This window comes from Neovison vison, chromosome 1 (assembly GCF_020171115.1).
Source record: "Neovison vison isolate M4711 chromosome 1, ASM_NN_V1, whole genome shotgun sequence".
In the NCBI taxonomy this organism is placed as follows: Eukaryota; Metazoa; Chordata; class Mammalia; order Carnivora; family Mustelidae; genus Neogale; species Neogale vison.
Window position 1 is genome coordinate 217,329,123 of NC_058091.1, and position 24,215 is coordinate 217,353,337.

The following is a 24,215-nucleotide window of genomic DNA, read 5'->3' on the forward strand; positions in this document are numbered from 1 at the left end:
GTTTCTCGAGATTCGCGCCGCACGGTCGGCCTGGGGGTTGGGAGAGAGGGCAGCAAACAAGATCTTTCTCCGGATGGGAAGCCCCCTTTCGCGCCAAAGCGGGGCGGGTAAACAGGCCGCGCGAACGTTCCATGGAACTGGAAGCCCGGGGACATTGCTGGCAACCTCCTACGCCGACCAAACGGGGTGAGTTACAGTTTTAGAGCAAATCTCAAGTCTAGCGGTTTAGCTGATGAACTCAGCTTCTACTTTTAAGAAGCAAATAAAAATTCAGATGGAAAAGGCTAAACGAGTCCCCCTCTTTCTCCAAAGAGCTGCGCACACCCGGTCCTTCACACTGCCTGCACTACTACAGCGATGAAACGTTTCTTTTGTGGGTTAGGTTAGAATAAATCTCAACCAAAGCTATAAAAAAAAAAAAATAGAGGTATTTTTGCCACTGCCCTTCTGCACATCTCATGTTTGTGGGTGGTATCTATCAGTCGTACATAGATAGAGGCATATATATATTTGCAGGAGTGCATACTGTGGGCTCAAATTTGCATTCTAAAACTCAGCAAAAATAGTTGTGGATCCCATCATATGTGCTATGCTTGAGCATGCTGGCCTTCCCAAAGACCAATCAAAACGCTGTTTTATTTAGAATCTCCAAAACAGAAACAAACTGTGCTTTTAGATGAAGCTACTCTACATGTGAAAAAATGATGTGCATACTTGTATTCACAATAAGATGTTTAAAATTCATTTATTTCTCTAAGCTGACTCCAGGGAATTGTGGGTAGGGTTAGGTTTGTCTTCTTGCAGGGGCCTTTAGGCCAAGTCAGTTCTTGGCTCCTAGAGTAGTGCCTGATACTGTAAAACACTACATTTAGACAGATTTACACAGAACAGAAGCTTTACTCTCACTCTTCAAATTCCAGCAGAACAGCTTAAGGGGTTTTCCTATGTTCCAGACAGCCTGACTGTTTTTCCAGGTTAAATGTTTGAGCCTTAGCCTATGGCAGCTCAACTAGAATCATAACATTATTGAGCACGGAAATGAGATGTGTTATCAGATATATATGTGTGTGTGTGTCCACATTGTGGAACAAAGATATTTTTAAAGATACAGGTACAATAACCTTGATGAAACAGTATATATATATACACACACACACACACACACACATATATATGAGATAAAAACTTGGAAATGAGATTTACATGTAAGAAAGACATGTTTTATGTGTAGTCCTTCACTTGAAACTGTCTTCAAACATTTTTTCCTCCCTAAACAATATTTTTATGAAGGCAAGCAATGGGTAAAGATAGTATCAAGATTATTTTTCCAGACCCCCTCTGAGTGAAACTGATTTCTTTGCACTGAGGCAGGATGATTTTCCTCTAACTTGAAAATAAGTGACTACTATTGACATTGGTAGAAAAGCCACTCAGAAAACTGCTTTCCCCCCTCTGCTAATGAAAAGTATATTGTATTTCAACCAAATGAACCCCAGAATTCTTTAACTGGACTGCCAGGTATATCACCATTAATAAATAGAATGTAAGTGCTATTTTGGGAGATGGGAAGCTCCTCTGGTAGGTCCTGGGCGTGCAGAGTTATGCTTATAACAACACAGATACACTTCAGGACACAAACTGTGAGAGAATATTCAAGTCAAATACATATGTACATTTTGCAAAAGCAAAATATATTTGCATTATCAGAGTTAGAACAGAGACTAGACTAGAAATAATGCTCCCTACTGCTACATCAATTCATAGCTGGTAAGATCATTTTAGAACTTTTCTTCCATATGCATTTAGTTGCATGTGTATGAGGTTTGGTGCAACTATGACATATACCTCCAAAGCACCCAAGAAACCTGAAATAGTTAAGTTACCCCCTAGATCTCTCTTCCCTTACAGGTCTTGCTTATGGAGAATAGTGGAAAGTACAATGTTCTGAGTTAAACAAATATTTAATTTGCTCCATGTCCAAGGCAAATCAGATTTCAGGCCAACATATGGGCTCCAGCTTAGGGCTGGAGACATAGTCCCCATTGGGCCGGGGGTGAATGATCTACGTGGTCATTGTCGGAGGTTTTGGCTGGGCTAAAAAGATTCTGGGTCATCTACCTTCCCAAGGAATGGGGAGAGACTTGAGTTCTTCATTCTAGGACCCATCTTGGGTTAAAGTTCCCTGAAGCAGGCCCAGAATGGTTGATGCATATTTATTTATTTTTTTAAAAGATTTTATTTACTTATTTGACAGAGATGACAAGTAGGCAGAGAAGCAGGCAGAGAGAGAAAGTGGGGGAAGCAGGCTCCCTGCTGAGCAGAGAGCCCGATGCGGGTCTCCATCCCACAACCCTGGGATCATGACCTGAGCCGAAGGCAGAGGCTTTAACCCACTAAGCCACCCAGGTACCCCCGGTTGATGCATATTTAGAATTTAGCTTATTTGTCTGACTGAGTTCCTTTAGGTCAGGCACAATGATTTACTGATTTAGGGTTCCCCATACTTAGCATCATGCCTGGGACATGGTAAATACTTGATATGGATCAGGTAAGTCACTTCAATTTTTCAGTTCCTGGGAGAGAAGCTCTCCTTCATCAGGGTCTTGGGTCTTTAGGGGCCTCAGAACATCTAGATACATGCTCTGCTATCATAGCTATGAGCCACACGTGACCACGTGTGCTTGGAATGTGGCTCGTCCAATGGAGATATAGTGTAAGTGTAAAATACATATTAGATTTTGAAGACTTAAGATGAAAAAAAAAGAATACAAGGTATCTCATTAACAATTGTTGTATTGATTCTATAATGCTATAAAACTTTAGGTATATTGTGGTAATTAAAATAGAGTTGTGGTAGACTACTTTTAAAATGATTCCCAATAACCTATACATGTAATTCCCTCCCCAAGAATGTAAACTGGACATAATAGGTCAATGCTAACAAATGAAAAATAGCAGGAATGATAGAATATAACTTCCAAGATGAGATTTCAAAATCTACAAAACACAGCTTCTATCTCGGATGCTCTTTCTCCCCTACGTTAGCTTGTTCCCTCTCCTCTGTTTAGAGCCCTCTCTCCAATAACGGACATGCTGAAGATGCCAAATGGAGATGAGAGGCCCTGGAGGATGAGAAGTCACATGGAGGAGAACTGAGGCACGTCGGCCAATAGCCAGCACCAAAGGCTGGCCATGTGAGTAACACTTTTTGGAAATAGACCCTCTGGCCCCAGTCAGTGTAGCCCAGCCAATAGCATGACTGCCAACCCAGGAGTAACCCTAAGCCAGAAATGATCCAGCTAAATCACCGATGCATAGCAACTCTAAGATAGTAAATGTCTGTTTCAAGCTAAGTTTGGGAGTAACTTGTTATACAGCAATAAATAACCAATACACAATTATGAAAATTAATTTCAGTTTTTACTTTTTACAGTGTGGCTCCCTGGGTGGCTTATTCGGTTGAGTGTCTGACTCTTGATTTTGGCTCAGGTCACAATCTCAGGGTTGTGAGATCAAGCCTGCGTGGAGCCTTAACATTCTGTCTCTCGGGGTGCCTGGTTGGCTCAGTGGGTTAAAGCCACTGCCTTCAGCTCAGGTCATGATCCCAGGGTCCTGGGATTGAGCCCCACATTGGGCTTTCTGCTCTGCGGGGAGCCTGCTTCCTCCTCTCTCTCTCTGTCTGCCTCTTTGCCTACTTGTGATCTCTGTCTGTCAAATAAATAAATTAAAAAAAAAAAAAAGATTCTGTCTCTCCTTCTCCCTCTGCCCGCCTCCCCTCATTAGTGCTCTCGTTTTCTCTCTTTCTCTCCCTCCTACTCTTTAAAAAAGCAATGTGACTACCAGAAAAATTTAAATAGCATGTGTGGCTCACATTGTATTTCTTTTGGACAACACTGGTCTCTGTGGCTCAGATGGGAGACAAGTGCTTTATGTTTAATTTAGGACTCTAGGGAGCTGGACTCTAATTTATGATCTAGAAAACCATGAACTATTTAGGTGTAAATCTTACAAAATATGTTAAAATCTATAACCCCTTAGCTAAACCAATTTGTGATACTTCCTTATTAAACAACTGTGGATTGAGAGTCAAGAGTTACTCTATTTCCAGTTTAGCCCCTATGTAGCTGGAAACTGTATCCAGAGAAACTACGTTAATGTCCCTTCCAGCTCTACTATTTTGATTCAGCAACTGCTCACTTCAGCATTTTCTTGCTACCAGGGAGCAATGGTGATGCTGGTGATTGCAAGTTCAGCATTTCTTGTGGTATCCAACCAACATCAGCCCTTCTACTCTTCTGAAATAGCAGAGTGTGGCAAGTGGATCAATATAAGTAGACAATCTGAGACAAAGGAGCAGTCTCCAGCACACCCCCTAATTGCTCCCACAGTCCTCTGCGCCCCTCCACAGCCTTTCCTGGAATCCTTACGTCTCTGGTCATCATCACTTCTGACTTCAACAACACAGAAAACTGTGTTTTCATTTAGGAGTTTTGTAGCTAAGCTGGGAGTTGGGAAGAAATGAAGAACTTAGCTTTCTATTTATTTGTATTTTCAGAACCACAGAGAGCCAAGGTGATAATTAGAAAAACATTTTAGAAAACTGTATTTTCTATTGGATTGTATTTTTCTAATACGGTGACAAGCTCTTATAAGTTTTCAATGGCTAAACATATCAATTTCCATCTTTTGACCAGACGGCCACTCTTTTGAGTCTCTTTTGCTCTGACTCTACAGATAATTATGGAATAAGAGCACATTACAAAATGAACATCATCTTTTGTGCTTTTCTTCTACAGTTAAGTAAGAAATTCTCTCCTTCTGTCTTAAAGACACTTTATTTTGACAGCATGATTGCAGATATAATTAATACATAGCACTTCGGCGGGGAATGATTTCTGTAGTTACATTTTGACCAAAAGTAGATGGTCTTTTAAAAGGCTATCACTGATGGTTCCAGTCACTTAAAGGTGACCCCTGGTGAATGTTGTTGAAAATATTCCAACTTTGGATTTATTGGGTGATTAAGTGAAGGGCAAGTGCTGGCTACACAGGCCATCATTCCGTAAACACTAGTGGATAGTGGCTGCTCTGAAATTTTGTATCAAAAAGCCGAACAGGTTACTAGTGTATAAATCAGCATTACTTTAGCAGCTGACAGGTATTGTTTTATTATATTCATTTCTATGAGGTCTTTAATTTCCAAATTTTTATAACACTATTTTCATGGATTTTAGATTTTCCTTTGGAGATGAATTTTAATCCTATGAGGGAATGGTAAAGTGGTGTCACTGATACTGAGACAACTAAAAATCAGAGCTTTATGTTAAGTGATGATTTCAATTCTAGATTTTGGTTTTCAATTTTCTAAATCTACATAATTTTTTCCTAAAAAATTGTTAATGTTCTTCTAAGTACACAAAAGAAAATCAGCCATTTCAGATGATACCAAAGCTTTTCCAAGTTTTCAAAATAACGGGATTAGAATCGTGTGTGTGCTATTCTGTTTTCCATAGGCACCGACCCAGGCATTGCTTCACAGAACTAAGCAAGTTGGCTTTCCAAAACATACTGAACAGATGCTTCTGATAACTTTCTGAAACAAGTCATGAACAGCACAGTATGTTAGAGTGGGCTTATTTAAATGAAGGTCCAGGAAGTGATGGTTCTTGGTTTTTCATTTTTATTCTCATTTTAAAGCCAATTTTCTGTTCCTTAACATTTAATATTAAGCTATATCCATCCAACTCTTGGAGAGTTTGTATTTTTTCACATTTTCAGACACAACATAAAATTTTTTTTTTAAATAAAGAAACCTATTACTTTACCAGAGAAATTCTATTACTTTCTTTAGGAAATGATGATTTACATTATAAGGGTTTAGAACCTGGAATTTTATATCTTCCGCTCTTAGAAATCAATCAAACCATTTTCAGGCCTTTGCCTCCTCTTTAATCCTCCTCCTTCTCCACCCTTCGACCTCCTTATCCACCCACTAGACCATCTCCCATCCTTCCCAAGCCACACACAATCTTGTTATTCTTCATTCTCTCTAACTCTCTCTCTCTGAGCCAGACCCTCTACCTTTGGTGATTGTGCAACTTGAGCAGACCTGTTCCAGTTCCTGAGCCTTAGCCTAATTCAGCCTCTGGTGAATAATCCTGTTCCTTCCCCCACCACCCCCAACCACATTCAGCTGCGTGATAGGATGCTCTCTTCCTCTCTACCTTGCCAGATGCCAAAGAGGACTCACAAGGAGCTTGCCAGACAGACCCAGCTTTAGCGAAGGAAAGTGCTTACAAAGCCAGGAAAGGAAGAAGCAGTTCTTCTGAGGACTTAAATTAATGTTAAAAAGAAGGAAAAGAGTTGACAAGCAGTTTTCAGGGTATGCATGATGCTTCCAGTTGTCTTTCTGAAAGCCTTGCCTGCTGGTGCCCCAGTGTCCCCAAGGCACTCCCACATAATTTGCTGTCACTGGCCATGCAAATATTTTTTGAAATCGCAATTCAAACCCAGACTCACAAACAGGTGCCTTTGAGTGCAATCAGGATAAAATACACATGTGGCTATTATTCTCTTGCTTTGAAAAGGTGACGAAGGGCATAAGGGACTATCAGGCGAGGCCATCCCATCCTTGGGTAAATTGCCATGAGCCCCTGTGTGGATCCAGACCCTCCCTTTGTTTGAGATCCAGTATGTGATCCTGCAGATGACTGACAAGGGCAGACTTGTAACAACATTATTTCAGGAGGATAATAACCAGCCATCATAAATTCCTTTTTTAATAGTTTATTGCAGGTTGTAGGCTATTAACCATGGTTTTATTTTACAACACCAAAGAAAGTAGTAGTTCCTTCTTGCTGCTAGTCTCTAAAACCACTGTAAGACATTATAGTACCCTCAGAGAAAACCTGGCCTTTCATGAAATGAATCATAAATAGCTGAGTTAAGAGAACGACTGTTAAAGAGGAAAAGTGAGGAAGGAAAGAGAAAAAGAAATATCTGTCTGAGATACAAAAGAAATGTTCTGAGAGCTCCTTCCTATACAAATAAAATTGGAACCCAACTTTCATAGCCACACTTACTTAGTCTTACTTCCCTGGGCGATAAAGGAAACTGAACAAAGAAATCTCTAAAAGCTTTAACCATACCTATGTAGGAAAATGAAAATGAGTTAGGGAGTAGCTCATTCTGAGATTTCAACGAGGAGTGCCCGGTTCCGTTTCATTTTGTGTTCTGTTGGGGGTACACCATTTCATGGCTAATTCCTTGCAGTGAAAGAGAGACATTACAGTTTTCATTAAAAATCTCATGTTTTCTCAGGATTTTTACATCTTGACTTCAAGGCATGCTGCAAGAAGTCTTCACCACTGTGAGATCTTATAGTTTCAGACCACACAGCAGTACCTATGCTGTCAGTGGCCATCACGAAATAGAAAATAACTTTATAGATATTGAATTAGAGGAGATAGTTTATAAGAGCATGTATATCTCTTTTTTTTTCCTTTAAAAATCTTTTGGTTTTCTTTGGAAAAATATAGAAGCCCTGAAGTATCTTTTTGAAAAACAATTCTTGTGAAACACACATAGAGTTAAAGCCATGCAAGTCAGGTACATATGTGACTAATCATATTTTTGATATATCTCTCTGCCTAATCATTAACTTGAAATGCCATATAAGAATTTGTAATCCACAGTAAATTATTTCATAGAAATAATTTAAGAGGGCTGCTAATGTGAAACATTCTAGTTTCCACCAGCAGTTTGCTGCCAAACGTTGTGGGAAAAAAAAGGAATCCCAGATATAAGTTGACATAAATTATAGTGAATATAAATCTCTAATGATCAAGTGGCAGTTAGAGATTATTGCATTTAGAAAATAGGGAAAAAACACATTTTACACCATAAAGTCTTTCCAGGGTCCATTTTACATATTAGGAAACTGGATCTTTAAAAATCCTCTCAAAGCCTTTTAATTTCTTTGTTTAATGCCCTAGACTCAGTGTTGTACTTTTCAAAATATATTGTAATAGTTGAGTTTATTGAGCATAGGAAATAGAGGGGGAAATCATATTTTAATTACCAGAGAGACTGCCTAAGCTCTATGTTTAAAATGTTAGAAAATTTTAGCTTTCAAACTAAAACCTTTCACTTTTTTCAAATGTTCTTCTCATAGTATCCTTTTTGCAGAAAAAAATAAGAATAACTCCAAATGATAATTATCCAAGTAATAGTTAAGAGAGGTTCCCCCCCCCTTTCAGATTCCTAGGTTTTCTGCAAAGCTGGAAACATTTGAGTGGAAATAATGTTCAGATTATAAAAAGCAGCAGCACATGAGTGAAATCAGGCAGAATTGGCCTGACAGGGGGTCAGAAAAAAGAAACAGTGACATGCAGCCACTCAAATGGCAACATTATTCAGGTAGAAATCCATAATTAGCTGAATTTTTTTTGAGTTTAAAGGATTACTATAAAGCACAGAAGGAAAATAGTAAGTCTGGTTGAGAAAATTAATGCCCTTTCCAAATCTTCATCCTTTCCTTCAAGATGTGACTCCAAAGAAAGACAATTACGTCAAAGAAGGTTAGAGGCCTAATTCCGAACATTGCCTTTTAAGCACATTCTAGAGACCTATTAGACATCATGTAAACTGTAGACAGCAGTGTTTCTACCACCCCAATACTAAACATCTGTATGCCAGCTTCTTGAGAGCAGAAATGGAGACATATGCATTTAACATATTCCAAGAGTATAGTCACAAGGGAAAATCTACCTTTCACCATATATGGCCATAGTGCAACTCTATCCAAGAACTCAATGCAGATATTTATGTAATATCTCCACTCCTTCTCCCTGCAGGTTGGCAGAGGTTTAAGGAAATTCTTTGGGGAGGCCCCTGCAAAGTCAGTCTTCTAAAATGTGAATGGTGTTGATGGAAAAATCTGAAGTGCTCTTTTGAGCATGAATTGGACTATCACCACGTGGGTATGTCAGAGAATTTCTTATCAATCTTTCTAAAAATATCAATAGGTATAAAACTTACAGTTGTGATGCTACTAGACATTTCATTTGTGGCAGAGTTTTTTGCTTGCTTTGTTTGCTCTTGGTAAGGTGTGATCTTGGCCCATTTGATTGGGGAATATCTTACTACGCACTCAGATTCTAGTAATGGAAAAGAAGAGCTACGGGATAAGGTGAACACTGGGTGGCATTTTCTAAGTCAATTTATAAGTGACTTTGGGAAATTGTCCCACATGACTAGCTTAACACCTTGCTGATTATTAAGGAAAAGAAATACAAATAAAGGGCAGAGCTTCAATAGTGGTATTCCAAAGGAGACAGAGTGTTAGGAAGGACACAAATTTTTTCACAAGTGTAATTTGCTTAATTAAATCAGTATAAAATGAGCATGCTTGAGTACAGGGTATTTAATGAACATAGAGCAGGTGTGATAATGCAGTCATATAACTATGATATTTTACCACAGAACTTTATTATTTATTTTTAAAAGATTTTATTAATGTATTTATTAAAGATTTTATTTATTTATTTGACACAGAGAGAGAGAGATCACAAGTAGGTAGAGAGGCAGGTAGAGAGAGGGGGGGAAGCAGGCTCCCTGCTGAGCAGAGACCTGCTCCCCCAAGTGGGGCTCAATCCCAGGACCCTGAGATCATGACCTGAGCCAAAGGCAGATGCTTAACCGACCAGGCCACCCATGCACCCTTAGTACAGAACTTTAATGGTACATCAGAAAGGCATGTCAGAGAGACTGGATTCTAATTCTACTTTGCTCTTTACTGGCTTTCTGACTGTGGCTAAGTTCCTCATCAGAAAGAAATGGAGATGATCATACCGTACATCCTTACCTCACAGTTCCTATGAACATCAAATAAGAGAACAAATACAAAATTGCTTTGAAAACTGTTAAACACTCAGAAGCACAAGATACTATTATTACCATATTCTCTACCACCCTGCAATAATAGAATGCCATTTTCATGTCACTGCTAATGGAGGACTCCCACTGGGTTTTCTTTTGAAAAATCCAAAGAATGCCATTGCCTCCACTGCTGCTCCCTGGAAGGGGCCCTCTGAGTATGGAGGAAGGGCCCTGCTGGCTCAGTGAGCATCACCCACTGCTCTGGATGGACACTCTGTGTCCAGGGTGCTTTCCAGGAGGAGGGGCAGCATACTTGTGCCCACAGAGAGAGCATGGCTCTGCAAATCGTCTTCTACCTGCCTGTCTCCCACACAGGTTAATATCAAAAAATCCTCTCAAACTTCCAGCATCAGAATATATGTTCTGATGATAGAGAAGTTTCAAAATGCCATCGCTGCCTGGCCTAATCTCTCTTTATCTAACAGTAGTACATTTACTGCTTCTCTATTCTGCTCACCCTTCCTGCAAAATATATTATATATTATATATAAAATGTGTTCAGTAAATTGCTTCCTAGTAGTAGTTTTAACCACAGGGTTCTAGGGGCGGGGTGGGGGAAGGCCTTAAAAATGTTAATTATCTGGAGCATAGAGCTTAACATTCTGGACTCCAAGATGGTATTTAAGCCTATTTAGATTTTCTCCAAATTCTTTAAGGCTAATGCAACTTCTGAATGTATCTAGTAATCTCTAATTATTTGTGGAAATGGTAGATGTGAGAAGACCAGATTAAATCCACAGATAATCCCCAAATCTCATTTTAGCCAACATTGTGGCTCTTTTCCCACCAAGCCCAGCACTCGAAGGACCATTAAGAAGAGCTGAGTGGAGTTTCAAGCTCCCTATTCTCCTGACCACCCTCTGATGGAGAAGTTAATGAATCAGCCAAACTGCTGGAAAAGAAGCCAGGAGAAAGGATACTGAAAAATCAGGAGCCTGGGCCATGGCCAAGGTAGAAAAGCAGAAGGCCCTGGAGTCCTAGCATAAAGGAGCAACCCACAGAGCCACACCCTGGGAGCACTGGGCTTCAGTTTCCAGGAGTAAGGGCCGTGCTGTTTGGTGGTGCTGCCACACTCAGACCATGCTGTCTGCCCAGTGTGACCAGCTGTGTGTTCATCTAGGGTGAACAAGACAAAGCTATAATCAGAAGCCTGATTCCCTGGCTCATAGTAAGAAGGACCAGGCAGTGGACTGAGCCAAGTGCTCTCTCTTCACTTGAACAGAATTTGCTAACAGGATGAGGAAAGGAAGAGGAAACAAAGACTGTTTTTAGGACCATTTTGTAAATCCCACTGCCTTGCATTTTATTGGTTTCTCCTCTTGGTGCTTTCTGGTTTTTCTAATACAGTGGCTTATTAAGGTCATAACAGCAATGTCTCACTATCTTTTTGAATCTAGGTGTAGTTTGTTTTTTAAGATTTTATTTATTTATTAGAGAGAGAAAAAGAGAGAGCAGTAGGAGGCGGAGGGGCAGAGGGAGATGGGTAGGGACAAGCTGACTACTCCTGGTGAGTGCAGAGCCTGAGAAGGGGCTCCATCCCAGGACACTGTAATCTTGACCTCAGCCAAGTCAGCCACTTAACTGCTTAACCCGAATGAACCACCCAGGCACCCCTTAGGTGTAATTTTAATGAACATAAAAGTTGTGCATGGTCTATATAAGGGTTATCTGAAATTTCAAAATAAATATCAGTGAAACAAATCAGTGCAAGTCATTTTAGAATAATTTTTTCTAGCAGATGAAACATTGTATGAAGCAGTTTAATGTCTATAATGTCTACTAGGTAAAACACACACACACGCAGTTTGATTTTTGATAGCCTCATCTCCTCCCCCCTTTTCCTGGGCCATTTCCATTTATGTTGGGCTCTCTCGCCGTAACTTTTGGAGAGTTTTGGTTCAGCTGTGTCAGGAATTAAATTTGGAAGCAGGAAGAGGAGAAGTGGAGACAATTTGATGAAGGGAAGAGAGCCCGTTTACTGTAAAGTTTTGGGGTGGGATGATGGAAATCTGTGGAAGTCTGTACTATACTAAGAGATAAAAGACCAGCGTGGAGGAGCTACGGTTGGCAAAAACAGAACAAAGAGGGGTGACCAGTCAATTAGATGTAAAAAGCTGGCTCCTGAATTTCAACTCTGAACCACAGAGCTCAGGATTAGCATAACTGAGTCATGTTCAGAATTATGTCCCCTCGGCCCATGCCACCTCCGGGACTCGATATCGTCAACCCGAGAGTAATGCCCAGACGCCAGAGGCTGGGAGGGCGGATGTGGACCTTGGCAAAGAAGGGACTCTGAAAAACAATCTGAGGGGTGTGAAGTGGCGGGGGGGGGGTGGGAGGTTGGGGTACCAGGTGGTGGGTATTATAGAGGGCACGGCTTGCATGGAGCACTGGGTGTGCTGAAAAAATAATGAATAATGGTTTTCTGAAAATAAATAAATTGAAAAAAAAAAAAAGAAGGGACGCAGGGACCTTCCCCACGGAGGCTGCCGTGATTGCCCCTGGCTCTCGTCGGCTGCTGGGCCCCTCGGCCCGCACAGTTCTCCCGCTCCCAAGCGTCCGTCGCGCCGGCCGGAAGGAGCAGCGCATCTAGAGCCGCTGCGGGGTATAGCCGGGTGTGTAGGCGCCTGATGGCGGGGGGGTCTCGGGCCGAGCTCTCCCCAGAGGCGGTTTCCGAGCTCCCCGCTCACCAGGGTCCCGGCCGCCGGAGCCCCCGCCTCCCCTCATTCCCCTCATCCTCACCCGCGCGCCCCTGGCTCCTCGGCCACTGTTCTTAGTCCTTCTTTCCTGCCCCCCTGCGGCCATCGGGGGGAAAGCAGCGCGACCTCTCGGTGGTGGCTGCCAGGGCCGCCTGCACTGCCACTTCGACAGTGGGTACCTGGGTCCTGCGTGGATGCGCTGCGCTTGGGTGGGAGGGAAGGGCTGCTCTTCCAGGGGGGACAGGGGTGATGCCGCACATGGGGCATGGGGCGATGTCCCATGCCTCGCCTGTGGGGAGGATGGCAGGGACACACTTTTCACAAGGCCAGGGCTGACTGCTTCCTTACAATGACTTGATGAGCCGCTGAAGGGTGGGGACAGTCTCCAGTGTGGCTGGAGAAGGAGGAGTGTGAGGGTTTCGCAGACTAGGGTTTAAGGCCACACGAGTAACTTGTAGCCACCACCTTTGCAGATCAGGGCTTAGGTGTTTACTGCATTTGGAGTCCCCCTTTGGCTGTCTGCTGGCCCAGAGGGAGTCACAAATGAGGTCCACATTCTGGTAATCCGTGGGTGCCCCCGCCTTTCATTTAGCTAATGCAGCCAGTGAGGTGATGGCTGCCAGAAAATGTTTCCTATTCAACATTTCTCTCACAAAGACAAATAATGATGATGATGATGATGATGATGAGTCTAAACATGGTGAACTTCCTGTCGGGGCTTCCCTTACCCACCCTGGTTCCTCACTTAGGAATAAGACTTGAGTAACAAAGATTAGTTGGAGACCTACTGTCCTTTGTACATCCCAGGTTTCTGCTCGTTCAGTGTCCTGTGTCAGGTGAAATTATTCATGAGGCTCTGAACAGAGTTGATACGTCTTACTCCTTCCTCCTAGAAATTCCAAGTGGATTTAAATCACTCCCTAGTTGCTGCAGAGGGTCTGTGTTTTATGGGAGTTCTCTAGTGAGCTTTGAAGTATTTGCTTACCAAGTCTGTTTCTCAGCTTCCAGCTCCTGAATGAATTACCCAGCCCTTCTCTCTGCTGCCACTCCCCCTGCCCCTTCAAGTGTGAACTGTGGAGATGTTCTCTAGACAATAGCTTGGAATGTGAGCTCAGGGACCGATCAGTCAGTTGCCAGTCCTGGGACACCCATTTGCTACATGCTCGACTGAGAGATTTCAAATGTCTTGTGGAACATGCAGGGAATGGGGGCCGTTGAACCTTATTCTGTGCACAGATTTATCCCTTTCTCACAGGATCACTTAACTAGCTTCACCATTTAGTATCTAGAGCCTGTCGCCTTGTCAGGAAAATGGCCGTTAGCATACGCATACTTTACTCATACTCCTACTTTAGAGAGCGCATTAAAAGCCTCATGTTGAAAACATCTTGGAGCTTCTGTGAGGATTGCCACTTGCCAGAGGTTAGTGTTAATTGATGTCAGGCAGGTCTGTTGCAAAGACTGTAGACTTTTATTTATTTTTTGTTTGTATAAGGGCTAGAGAGGGTAAAGAGAAAATGGGCAGCTAAGGCCCTTAGGGGAGCCAGGCAGCATTTTGCATGACCTGCCAAGCTACTTTAAAAAGCACTGTCATCCAGCCTTCTGGAGGATTAGGATGGGACATGGCTAGGTTGTGTGTTTCAGGGCCTGCGCTTATTGTCCCTATGCTTAATGTGTCACTAAAATCACCATTTCTCTCATTCACACAATGTGTTCAAGAGGTAATTAAAGACTTCCCTGGAGGTTCATGAGCAGAGACGCCCCTGCTGGAGTGGAGATTGGTCACATTCTTATGTTTTACCTCACCAGGGGCCTCAGCTGCATAAGGATTCCTTGATTCTCCTGCTGGGCTTTCCCAGGAAAGGGCAAGGACTTTGTGACACTCTTCTTATTTAGAGTTTTACCAGAACAACATCATCAACAACAACAAAAAGTAAAACAAACAAGAAATCAAAATATACGAAAGCATAGACATCTGGCAAGTTTACAAAGCGCAGATTTCTTACCCTAAAATAATTAAAGCCTGTCAGACTTCGCTGATGCTGCCTCTGGCTGGGCTCATAGCTCCGGATTCCTTGTCACCCACATCACTGCTGATTCATCAGAGGAAGGAGTTCCTGCCACTCTGCTCCCTGGTCTTCTTCAGGGACCTCAGCTTGGCTGGACTCTCACTTTTGAGCATTTCCCAGTTCGAAGTTGAGGTTCCTCTCTGCACCTCTTGGCAGTCCCAGGATTTTCCAGAGCGGCATGCAGGGAAGTTTGGGCCCTCACCTGTCACTCTCTACTTTCAGGCCCAGGCAGCAGGCCCCAGACCCACCCATCCAGAAGCCCGCCTACTCTGTATTCACCCTCCCCTCCCCACCTCTCCCCAGCCAGCCAGCAACGCTGAAAACCACCTGTTTTGTGTTTTGAAAGCCTGGAAACACCCCATCCTCCACCCTTACAGACCTCCCACTGCGTTCCAGTTTCCTGTCCAAACTCCAGATTTAAGTTCTCAACTCAACTGAAGAACATAAGAGCTTGCTGCATATTCAGGCCTTTCCTTCCTGGAGCAGAAATACAAAAAAACACACAGGAGGAGTTGCCAAAGTTTCCCCTCTCAGGGGAAGAGTGGCCTTGTAAAGTTCAAGTCCTGGCAGCCAGTTACAGGTCCTCAGACTTGTCAAGGTCATCTCTGCAGGCTACCATGTCACTGATTAGTCCCCTCAAATGTGCTAGAAATCATTTTACAAGCAAAAACTCTGCCTGTGCTATGGCATGTACTATGAAATCACAACCATCAATGAACAGATGCACATAGACACCCAGAGGAAATGATGGAAGCTCCTGACTGGCAGATTTTGAATGTTCTGGTGATGCTAATTTGTTCAGTGATGCTTTTAGCTTTCTGCCAGCATTTGCTACCAGCTACGTGGGAGCAGGTGTCAAAGACTGGAGGAAAACTTTTGGAAGGTAAAAAGCTAAGAAGTGACAAAGCTGTCCCCATGTAGTAGGTGAATGGTGGCCATCCAAAAGTTATTTCTTCTTCCCCAGAACCTGTGAATGTGTTGCCTTGCATAGCAAAAGGGACTTTGCAGATGAGATTAAGTTAATGGCCTTGAGATGGGGAGATGGCCCTCCGTGGACCCAGTGAGATCACAAGTTTCTTTATAAGTAGAAGGGGGAGGTAGGAACATCAGAGTCAGAGAAGTATTTAAGATACTGAACTGCTGGCTTTGAAGATGGAGAAAGAGGCCAAAAGAATGCTGAAAGCCCCTAGAAGATGGAAAAGGAAAGGAATGGGTCAGCCTCCAGAGCCTCCGGAAGAAATGCAACTCACCCACATGTTGATTTTAGTCCAGTGAACCCCGTTTCAGACTTCTGACTTCCAGAACCCTAAGACAATAAATTTGCATTATTTTAAGTCACTAAGTTCATGGTCATTTGTTACAATGACAACAGGAAATCAGTAGTCTCCATTAACTAATTGTTTATGTGACTTGTGAATAGAATCCTCTCTTCTGGATTTGATGGGAACACTCTGGTACAAGACAAAGAAAAAGACAGCATTTCCATTCATTTGTTTCAAGAGCTGTCATCCGTCATTAACTTATCACCAACCCTAAGCCAGGTCCTGTGCTTAGTCACTGATAAACTAGCAAGAACTTTTTGTGCACTTGGTATTGTTATGCACTTGGTAAAACTGAGGCTTGGTGTAGTTCCCACACCAGTGCCTCCCGGTGGAGAGAAAGGATACACCTTCTACTTTAGCGAATTCCAGAGTCCTTGTTACCTCCTTTTTCTGCCCCTCTAAGCCACTGTTCTTCATCCCCAGGCTGTTCTGTCTATAGGAACGCTCACTCTCACACTGTCAGAGAACCGCCTTTTTCGGCCATTGAAGGTGGCAAGCCGCCATCAGTACTGCTGCTTGGAAAGCTCCTTTCAGTTGCCAATATGGTTTGGGTTGAACCTCCAGCCAGTGGCATAATCAGACATTCTTCGTGTGCAAACTGTACTTGGCTCTATCAGTTTACAGGATAATGTCCATTTTCAAAGTCCCAGAGTGGGGAGATTGAGTAGATTGGGTAGTCCTCTTTCCTGACATGACCTTGGCCATGCCACCAGCTTTATAAGCCCCACACATACTTGCAAGGGGTGAGGAGGGCACCAGTGAGTGGCCTGGGTGATGGACACTTGGCCTGGGTTCAGTGACTCTCAGTCTGACTGCATTCAAATCACCTCAGAAGCTAGAGAAACCTGTCAATGCCAGGTACTGCCCCAGGCAATTAAACCGTACTGTGTATGGTGGGGCCTGGGCATCAAGGTACAGGTCCACTCTAACATGCAGTCAGGATCACTGAAGGATCCCTACCCAGTTGGGTTATATCCCTTGCCAGAGCCTGCTGTCACTGTGAGGATTTCTCTGGGTGCATCTGCTCTGCGAAGCCAGTAACCATGGTTGGTGTCTGAGCCCGAGGGTGGCTGTCAGGAGAGCAGGTAGACCCTCATTCGTAGCACACTGCTTGGCTGTGAAAGCATATTAGGTCTCTGCCTGGGAAGATGCTTTTTAGGGTGACCAGATATCTCCATTTGCCCAGGACTTTAGGGGAGATGGAGTGTTCCAGACATGAGACTTTAAGTCCTAAAAACAGGCAAGTTTCAGGGATTTTGAAAGCGAACTGGAAGTTTGAAGTCCACAGGAGCAAACTCTCATGGTTGGGCGGTATGTTCCGGCATCAGAGGAAGGGTGTGTCTATGTGTGTGTGCGTGCCAAAGTGTGTGTGCACACGTGTGCATGTGTGGAAGTCTATGTGAATATCACATGGGTGTGTGTGAGGAATTTGCCCATTCGTGTATGAGTGCAAGTACATGAGAGCACGTATGTGCATGTAGATAGAAGTGTGACTGAGTGTGTATGGACATGTGTATGAGTGAGAATGTAGGCATTCTGGGGAAAGGGGCCTCACCAACCCACAGTCGCCCACTATAGTGGCTTCTAAAACATCTGAGCATGGGCCAAGGCAGCTGGCCCTGAGTCCTGCCAGAGAGCAGCTTAGAAAAAAATTTGCCCTGAGTGGTTCAGTGAGCTCAGGGGTAGAAATTGTACATTTATTTTGCTCTATGACAGTATAATTAGCTTTTCCTCTTGTGAGGAATGAAAGGGCAGTGTGCTTTCTGACAGCTGTGGGAGCTGCCTTCCTGCCTGGATAAATCTAGTATCCCCCGATATTGCTACACCTGTTTAAACAAGGAACAAAATAGATATTTATTTGAAGTTCAAGAGGCCATGTGAGCCATGGCCTAAATATAGGCCTGGATATAATTATAAAGATACTTAATTCTTTGTTCTGAAAGACTTTTGCAGCCTGCTGTTCTCGCGGAGGCTCTGGCCGTTTCCTTGAACACGTCCTTCTCAGAATAAGTAAAGGCAGGGGTGAGGAAGTCCAGTGGAAGGTAGGGTGCCAGTCTGGGGGAGCAAGGGAGAAATGATTTCCAGACCCTGTTTGACCATCAGAACTATCAGGGAAGAGGCTGGGTAGAGATGTCGATCTCTGTGTTCTCTCCTAGAGATTCTTTCCTTGGGCTTGGAATGGAGGGCAGGAATCTGTATGTTTAAAGCTCCCCATGTGATTCTGATGATTACCCAAGTTTGGAAACCTCTGACCTAAGGCACTGGGGTGGGGGACTCTTTCCTGTGAAGAATTTCTGGGACTAGATCAGGAGTACTAATAATTGCCATTTCCTGGACATCCTTCACATGCAGGCATGCATCTTCATTCCCATTTTGCAGATGAGGCAATTGAGTTGTTTCCTTCATTTCTGTGCTGTACACCAGAGCTCTTCAGGGCAGGAGTTCATTCTGTGCTTTAGGTCATAGGCACTTTGAGACTTTAATGAAAGCAATTCTCTTCACAAAGCAAAGCTGCACATGCACAGAAGATTTTGCCCAGTTTTGGAGGGTTCCAGGGAAACCCCTGTGCTCTTAACCTGTGGTTAAGAATGTCCATCCTATGCAAGCACTCTGGAAAACAGTGTGGAGGTTCCTCAAAAAACTGAAAATAGAGGGGCGCTTGGGTGGCTCAGTGGGTTAAGCCACCACCTTCGGCTCAGGTCATGGTCTCGGGGTCCTGGGATCGAGCCCTGCGTCAGGCTCTCTGCTCAGCAGGGAGCCTGCTTCCTCCTCTCTCTCTGCCTGCCTCTCTGCCTGCTTGGTGATCTCTCTCTGTCAAATAAATAAATAAAATCTTAAAAAAAAAACAAACTGAAAATAGAGCTACCCTATGACCCAGCGATTGCACTACTGGGTATATATCCTAAAGATACAAACGTGGTGCTCTGAAGGGGCACGTGCACCCGAATGTTTATAGCAGCAATGTCCACAATAGCCAAGCTATGGAAAGAACCTAGATGTCCATCAACAGATGAATGGATAAAGAAGAAGTGGTATATAGATACAAAGGAATACTATGCAGCCATCAAAAGAAATGAAATCTTGCCATTTGCGATGACGTGGATGGAACTAGAGGGTATTATGCTTAGTGAAATAAGTCAATTGGAGAAAGACAACTATCATATAATCTCCCTGATATGAGGAAGTGGAGATGCAATGTGGGGAGTTTGGGGGGTAGGAAAAGAAAAAATGAAAGAAGATGGGATCGGGAGGTAGACAAACCATAAAAGACTCAATCTCAAAAAACAGACTGAGGGTTGCTGGGGGAAGGGGGACGGGAGAGGTTGGTGTGAATATGGACATTGGGGAGGGTATGTGCTAGGTTGAGTGCTGTGAAATGTGTAAACCTGGAGATTCACAGACCTGTACCCCTGGGGATGAAAATACATTATATGTTTATTAAAAAACAAACAAACAAACAACAACAACAAAAAAGAATGTCCATCCTAAAGGACATCCCCTAAGGGAAGTCCACAGACAGGCACGATGAGCTTGATCCTCAGCAGGCTGAGTGAAGGCTTATGGGGCACTGTGGGACTTACGGTATTTCAGGGCACCTGGAGGGAAGCCATGGACCCAAGAACTAACATGAAACACAGGCTCTGCTTCCAGTTTAGTTGGAAAGACATGACTGTGCAGAGGTTCAAGGTAATATATTCCAAGCCCACTCAAGGGGTGCCCCTGAGCGCAGGGAGGTGAGACTGCATTGTAGCAAGGCTAAAAGGTGAGGAGGTGAGACTTTGGGGGAACCTGGTGTGAGCTCGCAGGAAGAAGCAGGAAGGAGTCTTGGCAGGGGGAGCTTAGTGATGCTTTGGGGGAGGAGGGGAGAAAGCCATCCCAAGGCAGAAACAAAGAAAAGCCATTAAAACAAAACAAAAAAATGATTCTGTGTGTTAAAAAATGACTCTCTTCCCTGCCATTCCCCACCCAAAAAAAAAGGGAGGAAGAAAGGAGGATAAGAGAAGAAGAGAAAGATATGTTCAATAGAGTGATAGCATTTGTGAACATTTAAAAATGTTACACTGAACAATTAAACTACTTTAACACAAAATATAATGCTAGATAATTATGCCTTACAGTTACAGAAAAATATAATTACAGAATAATTACATCATTTACCTAAAACACATTTTATGTTTCCCCACAGATAACGTGGCCCAGTAACAGGAGACCTACGGTAGTCACATAGGAACCTGTGTTAGTTTGTCTCTGAGACTCTACGCATAGCCTCGTTTGAAGATTATGGTCGGAAGTCTAAATCTGAAGCTCTTTGTGAAAATGAAGTTTGAGCCAAAGGCACTCCTGCCAGGTAACAGACAATGACACAATGTGCCTGAGGGTCGGTGCAGGGTAGAGTTGGGGAAATGGGTATGTCTGGAGCCATTGGAGAAGGCTCTGAGGCCCCACTGTGTTTCCTCCTTTTCCCTGTAGGGGGAGCTGCTGCAATTTTGAGGGAAGGTGGAGTCCCAGTAGGGCAGAGGGAGAGGACTCAGGGTGTGGGAGAAGCTGGAGCCTGGGAGACGAGCCAGGCAGCAAGTACAAAGAGGCAGATGCAAGGAGGAGAGCCCGGACAAGGGCCAGCGAAGGGCAGATTCCAAGAAAGCAGGATCATCTTCCCCTTGAGGCATGGGGAAGAGAGAGGAGGTAGAGAGGAGCTCTGGTTTTGCCACAGGGTGACTGGAAAATGATGGCTCCACAGACAGAACCAGAATTCACAGGGCCTGAAATGTGAACACAAGTTCTGGCGGGAGGCAGGGAGGCTCACCCCCCAGGTTATCTCATTGGTGCCTCCCCTCAGTAAGAGTATCCTGATACTTCCTTAAAACACAAATGCTGCAGGCAAGGTCCCCTGCTGGCCTGGCACTATGTTCCCTGAAGGGTGCCCAGATTCTGAGGAGCACTGCTTTTCCAGCTAGGGAGGGCCCTCTGTCTGCTCATAAGGTGAGATTTGGGTTCTTTAAATAGACAAGGCTTTTTAGCAACTGCAGGGCAAGATGCCTTGCAGATATTTGCGGAAAATTGTAATGACAATTAAACATATAAAAATGAACAGTAAAAAACAAACCAAGAGTGAATCTGTGGTTACGTGGAGGCAAAAATAGATGTGCAGGCCCAGAGGGGCTTCTACTCTTTGGTAGTAGCAGGGATTAACAGTGAAATATGCTTAAGAGAAAGGAGAAGTGTGGGGTTAGCTACCTATTTCCCACAGTGGTTCAGTTCCGTACAGGGAACTATGAGTTTCAGAAATGCTCATTGCCAGGGGCACCTGGGTGGCTCAGTGGGTTAAAGCCTCTGCCTTCGGCTCAGGTCATGATCCCAGGGTTCTGGGATCAAGCCCCGCATCGGGCTCTCTGCTCAGTGGGGAGCCTGCTTCCTCCTCTCTCTCTCTGCCTGCCTCTCTGCCTACTTGTGATTTCTGTCAAATAAATGAATAAAATCTTAAAAAAAAAAAAAAAAAAGAAATGCTCATTGCCGCTGTCTGGGATAGTGAAATGATTTCTTAGACAAAGTAGTTTCCTGCTTCTGAATGCAATTTCTTTGCATAACAATGAGCTTACTGAACCCACCCAGAAATCATTACAAGATTTTTTTTAGCCCATTTTTAAAAATGATTAGAAACATGTGGAGAATCTGATTTCCCATGTTTAGACAAAGCTACATATGACCCCTTTTAAAGAATAATTGTAACATAAAGATACATTTAGCTCTATTCTCATTTGAAAGAACTCCTTGCAGGGACGTGTGATTAGTTCTAGACACTAAAATGTGAAATGTCTCCCCTCGCCAGATACTGAATCTGCTGATCCCATGATCTTGGACTTACTGGCTTTCAGGCTGTAAGAAACAAATATTTGTTGCTGATGACCCACCAAGTTTAAGGTAATTTTGTTATAGCAGCCAAAACGGACTCAGACAATGGATGTTTGTGTCGTTTCTAGTTTCCAGGGCTGTGGCTGACACCCTTTCAGTATCTCTTTGTGCTCATGCATGAGAGATTCTTCAGAGTACATAACAAGAAGTGGAATTACTGGGTCACAGAGAATATTGATTTTCAGAACTGTTTGGTATTGCCAAATGATTCTTAAAGAGGCTGTACAAGGTTATACTGAAGGCAGCTATTTTTAGAGCTTACATTTTACTCTCATATCTTTGCCCTTGGTCCTCATGTAGACAATGTTATGCATTCACCTTTAGAAATCTTCTAAACTAACCACTTTTATCGTACATAGTTGTGTGTTATGACACTTTAAAGATTTTTTTAAAAGACATATTCATTGCAAAAAATTAAAACAGTTCATTAAAGTGTTCATAAAAGGTAATAATCACCTGATATCCTAGCACTCAAAGAAAACCACTATTGCCTTTTTAATGAATATCTTTCCAAACGTTTCTGGTGCAAATGGATATGTGTGCAAAGTTGCATAAATGGAATCTGGCAGGCTAGTTTATTCCCTGCCTTTTCATTCAACAGTCAGTTATGAACACCTTGAGATAGTTGTCCAAATCTGCAAAACTCCTTGATTTCTTTTGGCTTGGAGTGGCTTTGAAGTTAGAAGATGAGGGGAGGGGAAGGGAGGAGAGAGGGCTAATAGTGGCAAAGGGCTTGGTACATGTTCCCTCTGATTTCCTCATCCCAACCATCCCTGGAGGCAGGTGCTACCACCCAGCCTACAGATGGGGGAATTAAGGTCATAGCAACAGAAGCAACAGACTCAAAATTCAGTAAGTTCTCCCCCCTCATCGCACTGCATCTACTCCCCCTGTTCACCCCTTCTCCTCTCCCATGGGGCTTCCTCAGTCCCTTACAGATGCAAAGGGTGAAAGACACTGGAAGACCCAGAAGATGGGAGGCCCACGTCTCACCAAAACCTTGGTGAAGCCCACAGGGGTGAGAATACAAAAAGCTTCCCTCACTGAGGTAAACATCTGCTTTCCCTCTTCTCACCTCAGAAAAGACGGCAGCAGTGTATTCCTGAAGGCCCTCTGAGGGGCATTAATCTTGAAGCATCTCAGAGGAGAGGGCAAAGGGCCATGCCTTGGCTGGGTGGAAGCAGCCAGATCCTGAGAAAGGGTTTGAACCAATCCCAGACTTGCAAGGGGTAGGAGGGTCAAAGAACACAGGAAGGCAGAGATCAGGGTAGCTAGTGGTTGTCAAGTCTGTGTAAGTCCCTCTCTGAGCTGCCAAGCATGCCTGGAAGACCTATGGTGAGGAGCTGGGGTCAGCTGTGGCTTCATGTAGCCGAAGGAGCAACAGTAAAGAGGGAAACCACCGGGGCCCAAGGACATGGCCTCCCTTCCCACCCCTGCCATTGGGTAGCACCACATAAGCCCACATTTCTAGTAGGCTCCCAGGATTGGGGGAGGGAACACCCTAATCTTTTGGATGCTAAATTTTGTTTTGGAGAAATAAAGGAAAGTGTCATTTCTTGAATTGGCTATTGTGGCCTCAAATGCCGAGCTGATGATACCAGTATGCAACCCATACGGTCACCCAGAGCCCTGCCCTTGGTTTAATGCTCTGCCATCACCATCTTAAAACTCTTGGTAAATTTTTGAAGAAGGAGCCCCACACTTCCATTTTGCAGTCATGCAAATTACATAGCAGGTCCTGTGAAAATGCATGTCTGCTGTATGCCCATAGGGCAGACATTCCAAAAGTTTTCCATATTTAGAAGAAATCCTCACTGAGAAACAGGAGCAGTTATGAGAATGCTAACTACTGACCAAAGCCACTGTGGGGTTGCCTAGATACATCTCTCCCATGAAAACAGGGTTAAATATAAAGGGAATATGTGTCATGATGACACTAAATATGAAAACCATGGTGGTACAGAGAAAGGGGTGGCCACGATGAAAGCAGAGCGGCTGGGGGTGGAAGCAGGGAGGTGTTTTCTCATGGGTTTCGGTGTTGAAGGCTCGAAAGTGCCAGTGAGCCCTGACATATGCATCTCCAGAGCCCCGGTCTGCTCCCAGGAATGAGTGCTCGCCCAGCGCTGACAGCTCCAGGAATGCTGACGGTTCAGGGCATTTCTCCCTGCAGAGACCCCACTTGTTTTTAGGCCTGAAATTTGCACAGAACTTCAGAAGTTATACATCAATCTAGAGTCTTTGTATATATTTGGAACTGAATAATCTACTTTTGAAGC

The 24,215-nt window shown here is 43.6% G+C and overlaps 1 long non-coding RNA gene across 1 annotated transcript; it reads left to right on the forward strand.

Annotated features, from left to right (window-relative positions):
• Positions 1-8,949: 8,949 nt before the first annotated feature.
• On the forward strand, positions 8,950-21,928 carry LOC122901139. The gene is made up of 3 exons (XR_006383369.1): positions 8,950-8,981; positions 20,216-20,377; positions 21,857-21,928. It is a non-coding gene; the product is annotated as an uncharacterized LOC122901139 (long non-coding RNA).
• The last annotated feature ends 2,287 nt before the right edge of the window (positions 21,929-24,215 follow it).